The 13,327-nt window shown below is 39.5% G+C and overlaps 1 long non-coding RNA gene across 3 annotated transcripts in view; it reads left to right on the top strand.

Moving 5' to 3' along the window:
- The window catches only part of LOC106507649 (uncharacterized), a 279,942-nt gene that overhangs the window by 59,724 nt on the left and 206,891 nt on the right, over positions 1–13,327 (top strand). The window contains exon 2 of one of the 3 annotated variants that reach the window (XR_014807974.1): positions 5,645–5,751. The exons of the other annotated variants lie outside the window; for them this stretch is intronic. This is a non-coding gene — a long non-coding RNA (uncharacterized LOC106507649). The remainder of the gene's footprint in view (positions 1–5,644; positions 5,752–13,327) is intronic. 3 annotated transcript variants of the gene reach the window in all.

Raw genomic sequence — 13,327 nt, 5'->3', positions numbered from 1 at the left:
AATGAGAGGATCATATGGTTTTTATTCTTCAGTTTGTTAATGTGGTGTATCACACTGATGGATTTGCGGATATTGAAGAACCCTTGCATCCCTGGGATAAATCCCACCTGATCATGATGTACAATCCTTTGAATGTAATGTTGGATGTGGTTTGCTAGTATTTTGTTAGGATTTTTGCATTTGTGTTCATTAGTGAAATTGGCCTGTAGTTTTCTTTTTTTGTGGTATCTTTGTCTGGTTTTTGTATCAGGGTGATGGTGGCCTCATAGAATGAGTTTGGGAGTATCCTTCCTCTGCAATTTTTTGGAATAGTTTCAGAAGGATAGGTGTTAGCGCTTCTCTAAATGTTTGGTAGAATTCGCCTGTGAAGCCATCTGGTCCTGGACTTTTGTTTGTTGGATGTTTTTTAGTCACAGTTTCAATTTCAGTTCTTGTGATTAGTCCATTCATCTTTTCTATTTCCTCTTAGTTTAGTTTTGGAAGATTGTAGTTTTCTAAGAATTTGTCCATTTCTTCTAGGTTTTCCATTTTATTGGCGTATAGTTGCATATAGTAATCTCTTATGATCCTTTATATTTCTGTGATGTCCATTGTTACTTCTCCTTTTTCATTTCTAATGTTATTGATTTGAGTCTTCTTTTTTTCTTGATAAGTCTGGCTAAGGGTTTATCAATTTTGTTGATCTTTTCAAAGAACCATCTTTTCATTTCATTGATCTTTTCTATGGTTTCCCTCATTTCTATTTCATTGATTTCTGTTCTGATCTTTATGATTTCTTTCCTTCTATTAACTTTAGGTCTTGTCTGTTCTTCTCTCTTGAGCTGCTTTAGATGTAAAGTTAGCTTATTTATTTGAGCTTTTTCTTGTTTCCTGAGGTGGGCTTGTATTGCTATAAACTTTCCTCTTAGAAGGGCTTTTGCTGCATCCCATAGTTTTTGGAGTGTGGTATCTTTGTTGTCATTTGCTTCTAGGTATTTTTTAATTTCCTCTTTGATTTCTTCAGTGATCCATTAGTTGTTTAGTAGCCTGTTGTTTAGTATCCATGTGTTCGTGTTTTCTGCAGTTTTTTTTTTCTTGTTGTTGATATCCAGTTGTATAGCGTTATGGTTGGAAAAGATGCTTGATATGATTTCATTTTTCTTAAAGTTACCAAGGTTTGATTTGTAGCCCAGGATGTGATCAGTCTTCGAGAATGTTCCATGTGCACTTGAGAAGAATGTGTATTCTGTTGCTTTTGGATGGAATGTCCTATAAATATCTATTAAGTCCATCTGGTCTAATGCTTCATTCAGAGCCTGTGTTTTCTTTTTTCTTTTCTTTTTTCTTTTTTGGTCTTTTTGCTATTTCTTGGTCTTGGGCCACTCCCGCAGCATATGGAGATTCCCAGGCTAGGGGTCCAATCGGAGCTGTAGCCACCGGCCTACACCAGAGCCACAGCAACGCGGGATCCGAGCCGCGTCTGCAACCTACACCACAGCTCACGGCAACGCTGGATCGTTAACCCACTGAGCAAGGGCAGGGACCGAACCCGAAACCTCATGGTTCCTAGTCGGATTCGTTAACCACTGCGCCACGACGGGAACTCCCCTGTGTTTTCTTATTGATTTTCTGTCTGGATGATCTGTCCATTGCTATAGGTGGGGTGTTAAAGTCCTCCACTATGATTGTGTTATTGTTGATTTGTCCTTTTAAGGTTGTTAGCAGTTGCCTTATATATTGTGGTGAATATATGTTGGGTGCATAGATATTTAAAATTGGTATATCTTCTTCTTAGATTGATCCTTTGATCATTATGTAGTGATCTTCCTTGTCCCTTAAAATATTCTTCAATTTAAAGTCTATTTTGTCTAACATGGATGGACCTAGAAACTATCATGCTAAGTGAAATCAGCCATACAATGAGACACAAACATCAAATGCTTTCACTGACATGTGGAATCTGAAAAAAGGACAGACTGAACTTCTTTGAAGAACAGATGCTGACTCACAGACATTGAAAAACTTATGGTCTCCAGAAGAGACAGTTTGGGGGGTGGGGGGATGTGCTTGGGCTGTGGGATGGAAATCCTGTGAAATCAGATTGTTATGATCATTATACAACTACAGATGTGATAAATTCATTTGAGTAATAAAAAATAAAAGAAATAAAGTCTATTTCGTCTGATATGAGTATTGCTACCAGCTTTCTTTTGATTCCCATTTGCATGGAATATTTTCTTCCATCCTCTCACTTTCAATTTGTATGTGTCCCTAGAAGTGAAGTGGGTCTCTTGAAGAGAGCATATATGTGGATCTTGTTTTTGTATCCATTCAGCCAGTCTATGTCTTTTGGTTGGGGTGTTTAGTCCATTAACATTTAAGGTAATTATCGATATGTATGTTCTTATTGCCATTTTATTAATTGCTTTGGATTTGTTTTTGTTGCTCTTTTTTCCTCTTTTCTTCTCTTGTTCTCTCCTCTTCTGGTTTGATAACTATCTTTAGTGCTGTATTTGAACTGATTTTTCTTTGTGTATCAATTGTAGATTTTTGGTTTGCAGTTATTCTGAAGTTTTGATATAAGAGTCTATGTATATATGAGATTGTTTTAAGTTGTTGGTCTTAATTGCAAGTTCATCTCCATTGTCCTGCATTTGTATCCTTTTCTTCACACGATTTCTGATTTTGGTGGCATAATTGTGCATGGATTATTTTGTACCTTTACTGTATATATACCTTTACTGGTGAGCCTTGTCATTTGTGGTATTTTTGTTTCCTGTTGCTGATCTTTTCTTTCCTGCCTAGAGAAGTTCCTTTAGTATTTGTTGTAAAGCTGGTTTAGTGTTGCTGAATTCTCTTAACTTTTTCTTATCTGTGAAGCTTTTGATTTCTCCTTCAAATCTGAATGAGAGCCTTGCTGGGTAGGATAATCTTGGTTGGAAGTTTTTTCCTTTCATCACGTTAAGTATATCATGCCACTCCCTTCTGGCCTGTAGAGTTTCTGCTGAAAAATCTGCCGATAACCTTATTGGGGTTCCCTTGTATGTTACTTGTTTCTTTTCCCTAGCTGCTTTCAAGATTTTCTCTTTGTCTTTAATTTTGGTCAGTTTGATTAATATGTGTTTTGGTGTATTCCTCCTTGGGTTTATTTTATATGGTACTTGTTGTACTTCCTGGATTTGAGTGAGTGTTTCCTTTCCCAAGTAAGGGAAGTTTTTGGCTATTACCTCTTCGAGTATTTTTTCTGTGCCCTTCTCTCTCTCTTCTCCTTCTGGCACCCCTATAATATGGATGTTGGTGCATTTAACATTGTCCCAGAGTTCTCTGAGATTCTCTTCATTTGTTTTCAATCTTTTTTCTCTTTTCTGTTGCATCCGTAATTTCAAGTAATTTGTCCTCCACCTCACTTATTCATTCTTCTGCCTCCTGTAGTCTGCTGTTGGCTGCTTCTAGTGAATTTTTTATTTCAGTTATTATATTTTGCATCTCGTCTTGCTTAAATTTTATATCTTGTATTTCTTTGCTCAGTGTTTCCTGTAAGTTATGTATCTTTGCCTCCAGTTTATTTCCAATGTCCTGCATCATCTTCAGCATCAACAGTCTAAAGTCTTTTTCCTGGAGGCTGAGAATCTCCTCATTACTTAGCTGATTATCTGGAGTTTTTTCTTTCTCCCTCTTCTGAGTTATAGTTCTCTGTCTTTGCATTTTTATAGGTGTTTGGTGTAGTGACCTTTTTATAGATAATAGAGCTGTAGCCTCTCTTACTTTTGGTGTCTGCCCCCCTTGTGGCTGAAGTTGGTATGGGGGGCTTGCTCTAGGCTCCCTGATGAGAGGGGCTGATGCTTGCCCACTGGTAGGTTAAGCTGATTCTTATCCCTCTGGTGGGTGGGGCTTTGTCTCTGGGGGAGATTAGAGGCAGCTGTGTGCCAGTGGGGGGGGGGCGTGGTCTTTAGGCAGCCTGTTTTCTGATCTGCAGGGCTGTGATCCCACCTGGATTGTTTTTTGCCCTGGGGCTTCTCAGTGCTGATGGGTAGGGCCAGATTTTCCCAAAATGGCACTTCCAGAGAAATGCATGTTGATGAAGATTCCCAAGAGTTTTACTTCCAATGTCCTTCCCCCTCAACAAGCCACATTCACCCCTGGTTTCCCAGGGGTCCTCCAAGAACCATAGTCAGGTTTGACCCAGATTGCTATGGAGACTTTGCTTTGCTCTGGGACCCAGTGAACGTGAAAGTCTGTGTGTGCCTTTTAAGAATGGGGTCTCCGTTTCCCCCAGTCCTGTGGAGCTCCTGCGCATAGCCCCACTGGCCTTCAATGCCAGATGCTCCAGGGGCTCTTTCTCCCAGTGCCAGATCCCCACACTTGGGAGTTTGATGTGGGGCTCAGAACTCTCACCCCTGTAGGTGAGTCTCTGTGAACCAGTTACCTTCCAGTCTGTGGGGCTTCCCACCTGGGAGGTATGGGGTTGCTTATATCGAATAATCACCCCTCCTAACTCTTGATGTGGCCTCTTTGTCTTCTGGAGTAGGATATCTTTTTGAAGGTTTCTGGTCCATTTGGTTGAAGATTGCTCAGCATTTAGTTGTAAATTTTGTTGTTTTTAGCAGAGAAGTTGAGCTCCAGTCCTTCTATTCCACCATCCTGGTGGTGAGCTTTTTGTACCAATGCCTGTGAAACTGTGGAATCCCTAAGATGAAGAATAGCTGTGGATTTGCCTGCAGCTAATTACCAAGCCTCATGGGCTTGACATTGCAGTGCTTCAGAGTGGGAGGTGTTCTGTGTTCTTTAATAACTTTCTCAGTGCTTGAAATGAATAGCCATTATGTTATCTCTGGCAGAGAACACTGATTTTCCTCATATTCCTTTTGGTGATGGATTCTCTGTAGTCAACTTGGCAGTACAGCCACACACTAAATTTCTCAAACTCTCCTTTACCTGTGTTTGGCCACATGACTGCATTATATCCAGTGGGATATGAATATGGGTAGAACTCCCGCACCATATTTAAAAAAATTTTTAAGTAAAAAACTTATGCAATTTTAAAGGTTTCTTTTCATTTACAGTTATTATAAAGTGTTGGCTGTATTCTTTATGTTGTACAGTACATCCTTGAGCATATCTTACACCCAGTAGTTTGTACCTCCCACTCTCCCACTACTACACCCCCCCACTGGTAACCACTGGTTTGTTCTCTATATCTGTGAGTTTGCTTCTTTTTTGTTATATTTATTAATTTTTTTTTTGTCTTTTGTTGTTGTCGTTGCTATTACTTGGGCCGCTCCCGCGGCATATGGAGGTTCCCAGGCCAGGGGTTGAATCGGAGCTGTAGCCACCGGCCTACGCCAGAGCCACAGCAACGTGGGATCCAAGCCGCGTCTGCAACCTACACCACAGCTTGCGGCAACGCCGGATCCTTAACCCACTGAGCAAGGGCAGGGACCGAACCCGCAACCTCATGGTTCCTAGTCAGATTCGTTAACCACTTCGCCACGACGGGAACTCCCTGTTGTATTTTTTAGATTGTACATATAAGTGAAATTATAGATAAAGAGTATTTATCTTTCTCTGACTATTTCACATAGCATAATGCCCTCCTATTTCATCCATGTTGCTGTAAATGGCAGAATTTCATTTGTTTTTATGGCTGATTTGTATTCTATTGTAGCCACACCATATTTTTTGAAGAAAGATGCTTTCCATCTACTTCTCTTTTCCTGTTTCTATGGGCTGGAACACAGATGGGATGGTGGTGAGCCAGCCATGACCATGCAGGTGAGACAACCAACCTATAAGAACATAGAAAAGCAATAAATGGAGTGGACAATAAGAATGAGTGAACCTGAGTCATGAGTGGTTTTGAAAGCAGAATTACTACTTAGATCAACAGAAAGATAGGTGATGATGGTGATGATGATGATGTTGATGGTGATGTTCTCTCTTGGATCACCTACACATCTCTGGATTGTTATATTTTATTTTGTTTAAGTTATTATATTTTGGGGTCTCTTTGTTGCTGTAGTTTAGCAATAAAAACTTATGTAAACATCATTGAAATTTCTTTACATTGCTCAAGATTCCAGGGGACAGATTTTTTTTTTCCCATTCATCTTCCTTATTAAAATGACAAGCAAGTAAAATTTTGGACATAGAAGTTTCATTATATTTTGGTGTGTTACATATTCCCTTACCTTCTTTTACTTTGTTGCAATATGTATAGATATATTTCTTTTGGAAAAATATGTTTGGAGTGAGAAATTGAGTATACAAAGTGAACAGTGGCCACGCTGTATATAAAATGACCCACAACCTGCAGCAAACTTTCCAGGTTATCCCCCTTTATCTACAATAAATAGCCTAGCTAGCCAGTCTGCTCTGAGTCAGGTTTGTAGGAAGTCACACTAATGTCTCTACTGATAATACAGGAAGCTAAACAATAAATTGTTTAACAGTTGCCCTACATTGGCTAGGACTTGATTAGTAACTGACAGATTCTCTGATTTTTGTTCCCACTTCCAATTTAGAATCAACCAGAGAAGGCTCAATATGCTTCCCTAGCCAATCACATAGGGATGCCCTGTTTCTAGTTAGCCCACCTCCAGCTTCCCCAAGCCAACAGAACACCCATCAGGACATACCTGTACCCTTCTCTTTTTTCCCACTGTAAAGCTTTCCAATTGTGCCTGTCTTTAAGTCTTTACCAAAACCTAAGTGACAGTGGCTGATTCCTTTTCTATAGCAAGCTCTGAACAAATAGCTATTGCTTAGTCTCACTTGATTGGTATTCATCTACTTCCTCAAGAAGCTTACAGAATTACACTCTTAGAACATCTTTTATAAGCAACTCCATCTTTTTCCCAAGACAGAAAATTTTGTATCCAAACTTATAAAGGCTCTAGAAGAGTTTTCCAAGGGTCTTCTGAGTGTCCTTGAAATGATTCCTGGAACTGTGTGGTTCTTCTGAGTCTTGATCCAATCACAGTTCCGGTTTCCAGAACTTGAATCAGCAGTGGTGACAGTAAGCTCTCTGTATTCACAAGGGGCCCTTTTATTTCCTGGCCATGCCTCCAACATTGCTGACCAGGGCAGCTTTCACTAAAAAATGACTTTAGGTACAACAAAGCTATATTTCCAGACTCATAAGCTGTGTATGCATAGCACTAAGTCAAGTGAAAGTTTAGCATGGGTGGTTCCTGTTAATTTGATTAATATAGACAGAAAATAGGATAATTCAAGAGAAAATCAAAATAGACTTAGGCAGTTTTATTTGGATTTGACTTTTTAATTTATGTAATTATCTAGTACCAGAACTCAGTTTGCTTTGTGCTCATTAGCCACAGACTTGAGATTAATTTATTATTTTAAAACGTTGTCTAGATCTTGCATCCATGATGTAGAGACTCACTCTTTCTCCTGCAGCAACTCTTGTTTCTTTGTCATCTCTTCCTTCTTTGCTCTTCCTGCACCTCACATTTCCCTTTTCCTTAGGACCCAGAAGGATGCTGTATAGCCTCTTGTGTCTAGCTCTAGGCCATCTTCAGCCTAAGCACAAAAATTCCACATGTCATCTGGCCTTTCTCAAAAACTTCAGTTTGCATTCAGTTGTTCTTTTGCCAGCCATTCTGGTCTATGTATAATATTCCCTAAGTGTCCTCATGGGAGAAGAGGTGGCTTATTGAAGAAAGGATGTGCAGATTTTTTAGTCCTTGGGCCAAATTCCATTATAATCACCATCAGAACAGTTGAGAATTTTTGCATTTGGAGAAAACTGGTTTCAACTCTGGGTTTTGCACTTATTGTATGACCTTGGACTTGACCTCTCTGGAAGTTAAGTAAAGAAAATTTCTCTTTAAGAAAGTTGTCCAGGAGTTCCTATTGTGGCTCAGTGGGTTAGGAATCTGACTAATATACATGAGGATGCAGGTTTGATCCCTGGCCTCAATCAGTAGGTTAAGGATCTGGTGTTGCTGTGAGCTGTGGTATAATTCACAGACAGGGCTTGGATCTAGCATTGCTGTGGCTGTGGTGTAGGCTGGCAGCTGCAGCTCCAGTCTGATGCCTAGCCTGGGAAGTGCCATATGCCATGGGTGAGGGCCTAAAAAGACAAAAAAAAAAAAAAAAAGAAAGTTGTCCAGATCCTGTAGAGAAAAAATACCCTTCATCTTGCATTCCTGTTATTTCTTGCATTCTCTTCCTTCTTTCATCTTTCTATACCTCATATATTCTTGTTTGCAGTGCTCCAGATCCAGAAGCATGCCCTTTAGCCCGTATCTTCATCTGTAAAATAACCTTAATAGAAACGGTGTGATTAGGAGTTCCCATCATGGCACAGAGGAAACGAATCCAACTAGGAACCATGAAGTTGTGGGTTCGATCCCTGGCCTCACTCAGTGGGTTAAGGATCCAGCGTTGCCGTGAGCTGTGGTGTAGGTCACAGACACAGCTCGGATACTGAGTTGCTATGGCTCTGGCATAGGTCAGCAGCAACATCTCTAATTAGAACCCTAGCCTGGGAACCTCTATATGCCACGGGTGTAGCCCTATAAAGACAAAAGACAAAAAAAAAAAAAAGAAAGAAATGTTGTGATTAAACAATTTAATAGGTACACCTGGCACCTAATAAGTGCCCAACAGCTCCTGTATGACATTATGTGCATCATAATATCATATATATGATATATATATACACATATCATATATATATACACACATACACACACACATACACATATGTATACTCAAAATCAAATGAATATATCAAATGAATATAATCCATAAACATAAGATTTTGTTAATTAAAATGATCACATTCCATAAACATTTATTATAGTAGTTGCTGTATCATCATGAAAAGGAGTGTCATATAAAAAATATTTTTAAAATTTAAAACCAGAGTTCCCGTCGTGATTCAGTAGTTAACGAATCCAGCTAGAAACCATGAGGTTGCGGGTTCAATCCCTGGCCTCGCTCAGTGGGTTAAGGATCCAGCGTTGCCATGAGCTGTGGTGTAGGTCACAGACATAGCTTGGATCCCATGTTTCTGTGGCTGTGGTGTAGGCCAGTGGCTACTGCTCCTATTTGACCCCTAGCCTGGGAACCTCCATATGCCATGGGTGCGGCCCTAAAAAAGACAAAAAAAAAAAAAGACAAAAAATAAAATTTAAAATCTTCTCTTGTAACTTTGGAAAGAAGAAAGCCCGGCCCTGGAGACGAGTTGTGGTGTGAGTTCCTATTGCGGGAAGAAATGGGACTTTGTTATGGGAATCTCTGGGCCACCAGGGGGCAGTAACAGGTACTCAGATGCAAAGCCAACAGTGCTCAGAAAGGCAAGGCAAGTATTGTGCCTCCTCTTCAAAGGAATCTAGGATTGGTCCTAATCCCACACTACTTATTGCCTAAAGTTCACACAGCTTTCTCTGGGACGCTCTACAATCTATGGTTGGGAACCAACAAGCTGTTGCCTCAGTCTGTTCACTTGTTATGTTTATGTATAAATTAGGACACGAAAAGACTTTTTTGAACCAAAATCTTATTCTTCCTTTTACTTTTTTTCTTTGTCAAATCTCTTCCTTCAGGTAACCACAGTATCAGGTACAAAAGAAGTAAATATTCAATTTTGGGTCCTGAGGTAGGGCACATGTCTTGCTGAAGACACCAAATTTTTAGGGCACACACACACACACACACACACACACATACAAAGCTGCAGACTCAGGGCCAGCCATTCTTGATGTGCAGTCCTTGTGTTGTCTAAGAGCTGTCATGATGGCTAAACTTTTAAAATGTCCTCTCTTGGGAGTTCCCGTCATTGCTCAGCTGTAACGAACCTGATTAGTATCCATGAGGATGCAGGATTGATCCCTGGCTTTGCTCAGTGGGTTAAAGATTCAGCGTTGTTGTGAGCTGTGCATAGGTCACAGTCGCAGCTCAGAACCCCAGTTGCTGTGGCTGTGGTGTAGGCTGGCGGCTACAACTCTGATTCCACCCCTAGCCTGGGAACTTCCATATGCTGTGGGGGCGGCCTCTCTCTTGCTGTTAATAGGAGATTGTCATTTACACTCTTGACAGGTGACAAATGATCCTTGGAGGATTGATTTTTTTTTTTCTGATAGAGGATTGATTTTTTTATCTAGCTCTGCTCCAAGCCAATGGAAACTTCCATTGCACCTCAATATTCCTCATTTCTGGTCCTTGCTTCGCTTACCTTAATTTGTTGCTGTGCAACTGAAGGCTCCCTGTCATTTACCTAATATCTGATAGCAGTTCTCCAGTTAATCACATGCCTGATAACTTGTAGTGGTTTTCTGTTACAGCCTGATGCCAGGCAGGATATTTCAACCTCCCCTAGCAGCCAGGTGTTAAATGGCCTTATTTAAGATTATCATAGATGGATTGAGGCAAATACTACATGGATTTTTGTGTGTGTGTGTCCTAAGAAAAGGTGGTAATGGTGCTAATTACAAAGTATCGTGGAAGGGACTTTTTGGAAATCATTATAGGGAAAGAGATGCTATGCGTTAAAGTTATTATCAGTGCTACAGATTATTTTTGGCTGATGGTAAGACATAATAAGAGTGCAACCTTTGGATAGTGGATATTCAGGTTCACAGCAACTCAGTGTTTACAACCTGCTATCATTAGAGAAGGCTATTTACTTGTCCTTGTGCTGTAGGAAAGGTAAAATCATAGTTACTCTAGGAGAAAGTAATAATTACACTTGTAGTTTGTCAACATTAGAACAGAAGTAGCACCATTCATTTCTTCCTGGATGAGAAACTGCTGAATAAACACCTAGGACTGCAGTGTAAAGTCTAATGCTAGCCCTGTTCACATCTAAGCTGTTTAACCTGCAACATGTACAATTTGAACTAAAAAATCTGATGAAAACTTCCTATTCTACATCTACCATCAAGAAAATTAAAAAGTTTATTTATATATGGTCAAAGGCACGGGATGGTAGGTCTACTGTTTGCGGTAATGTAACATGTTATGGTCCTGGTGATTTGTGGTTGTGGATAAAAACAACTTTCTAGGGAAACAATTTTATGTTCCAATAAGACAACCTTCTACTAAAACAACTTTTGCCAAGTCTCCCCATTACTTAACATGCTGCATCATTATCAAAGCAGCAGTTGGTACAAGTTTAGGCAAGAAGGAAAAATGTCATTGAATTCTTTAAAAATTCAGGTTATGATTGAAAAGAAGATGGAGGAGGTAAAAAATAAGGGTTTGGGCTTAAGTCAGCAGGAATTTTAATTCTACTAGAGTGTAAAACTTTCTATCTCTGGTTTTAACTCACTCAGGGAAACTGAATTTTTATAGACAGTACAGAGAAACACTTTCAGTTCTCCCCGCCATGTGACTCTGCTTATTTCTATTTAAAGGTTGCTGTTAGTAATACAGTAAGAGACTTAAACAGAGATGTTAATAAAGAATGCAATAAGAGTTGTATAGATGGGGAAATTTTAATTGTATTTCCTCCACTTTCTCCAAAGGTAGTGTTGTTAAGTGGATTTTGAGACATTGATTTTAGGAAATATCTTTTTCTCACTTGAAAAGTTCACATATGAAAAACTTTATGTTCATCCTTGCAGAAGAACTATAAAGTGATCTGTTGAAATCCCTTAGGCCCAGTTTCCTTATCTGTAAAATGAGGGTGTTTGACTAACAGCCTCTAATGCCTCTTTTAGCTCTAACTTTTTTTTGGGGGGGGGGTCATTGCACCAGCGGCATATGAAAGTTCCCAGGCTAGGGGTCTAATCAGAGCTGCAGCTGCAGGCCTACACCACAGCCACAGCAACAGAAGAGCCAAGCTGCACCTGTAATCTACAGCATGGCTCACAGCAATGCCGGATCCTTAACCTCTGAGTGGGGTTAGGGATCAAACCTGCATCCTCATGCATACTAGTCAGGTCTGTTACTGCCAAGCTACAACAGAAACTCATCTTTTAGCTCTAACTTTTATGTGCCCTCCATAGACAATATTTTTCTTCATCTGCATCTCTTAGGGTATGCTTCAATTTTTTAATAGAAAATAAAGAAATAAAATAGAATATATTAAATAAATAATTCAATGATATTTCTTGGCAAATTTAGAAAACTTAAGGACGGGGTATAAATTCAATATTTTGAAGATGTATAACTGACATCTTTTTAAAGAATAAATTAAAATCCAACAATCTGTAGGACTCGCTGCATTTCCTTTTATGATATATAGTATAAACCATGGCTCTTCTAGGCAGACAAAAATAGAATTAGATTCAAGCTCAGAACATTTCATTCCTTAGGAACACTCTAAAGAAGGAAAAGCTAAGTTGGACTGGAGCAATTTGAGAACATTTCTTCAGAATAGTATAAGGTATTTTGACTATTTGAATTGTTGGCTTAAAACCAAATCCCAAACTGAAATTAAATTTTGGAAAATAATCCTGGAAGACAGATTCTGCAATTACATGAGGGTCAAATTTAAGAATGCCTTGACAATTCAAGAATAGTTATAGATACACATAGACTTGGGGAAAATAGGCGAGGGATTATGGCTTGTCTCTGGAGGAGATAATCTCAATACGTTGTATTAGAAATTGTTTTTGCTTATGATTTTTGGAAAGAAGACAAATAACCCATCAGAAAAAAAAAATACTCTGCTTTTCTAGGAAGTCACACCTTGCTAATGCCTTTAAATCAAACGTTCTTAAACTGTTGTTCATGGATGCAGCAACTGATGTATCAGTAGTTTAGGGGAAATGCACATGAATCCCCTGATATTATGCTCAAAATACACATTTGCATTTTTTAATGGGGGAAAGATCAGTAGTTTTAGTAGATTGTTAAAAGAGACTTGCATTCCTTCAAATTTCAAGAAGCTGCTCAGAATGATTATTTGGAATGTTGTTCCTATCTTTGGATCTAGGGATGCTTTTGGATTCTTATTTTTTTTTGTCTTTTTTCTTTTTAGGGCCGCATTTGTAACATATGGAGTTTCCCAGGCTAGGGGTCTAATCGGAGCTGTAGCCATTGGCCTATGCCACAGCCACAGCAACTTGGGATCCGAGCCACATCTGCGACCTACACCACTGCTCGTGGCAATGCCAGATCTTTAACCCAATGAGCAAGGCCAGGGATCGAACCTGCAACCTCATGGTTCCTAGTTGGATTTGTTTCCATGGCGCCATGACGGGAAATCCGCTTTTTGATTTTAATGTCCCCTGAATGTTGGTAACTGGAGGAAATATTAGAACATTTTCATTTCTTTCTTTTGTCTTTTTGCCATTTCTTGGGCCGCTCCTACGGCATATGGAGGTTCCCAGGCTAGGGGTCGAATCGGAGCTGTAGCTGCTGGCCTACACCAGAG

The sequence above is a fragment of the Sus scrofa genome, chromosome 6 (assembly GCF_054392235.1).
Source record: "Sus scrofa isolate SSC_HxYL_T2T_F1_AM1 chromosome 6, Sscrofa_HxYL_maternal_Yorkshire_Landrace_v2.0, whole genome shotgun sequence".
Classification (NCBI taxonomy): domain Eukaryota; kingdom Metazoa; phylum Chordata; class Mammalia; order Artiodactyla; family Suidae; genus Sus; species Sus scrofa.
This window is presented reverse-complemented; position numbering and strand designations above follow the sequence as displayed.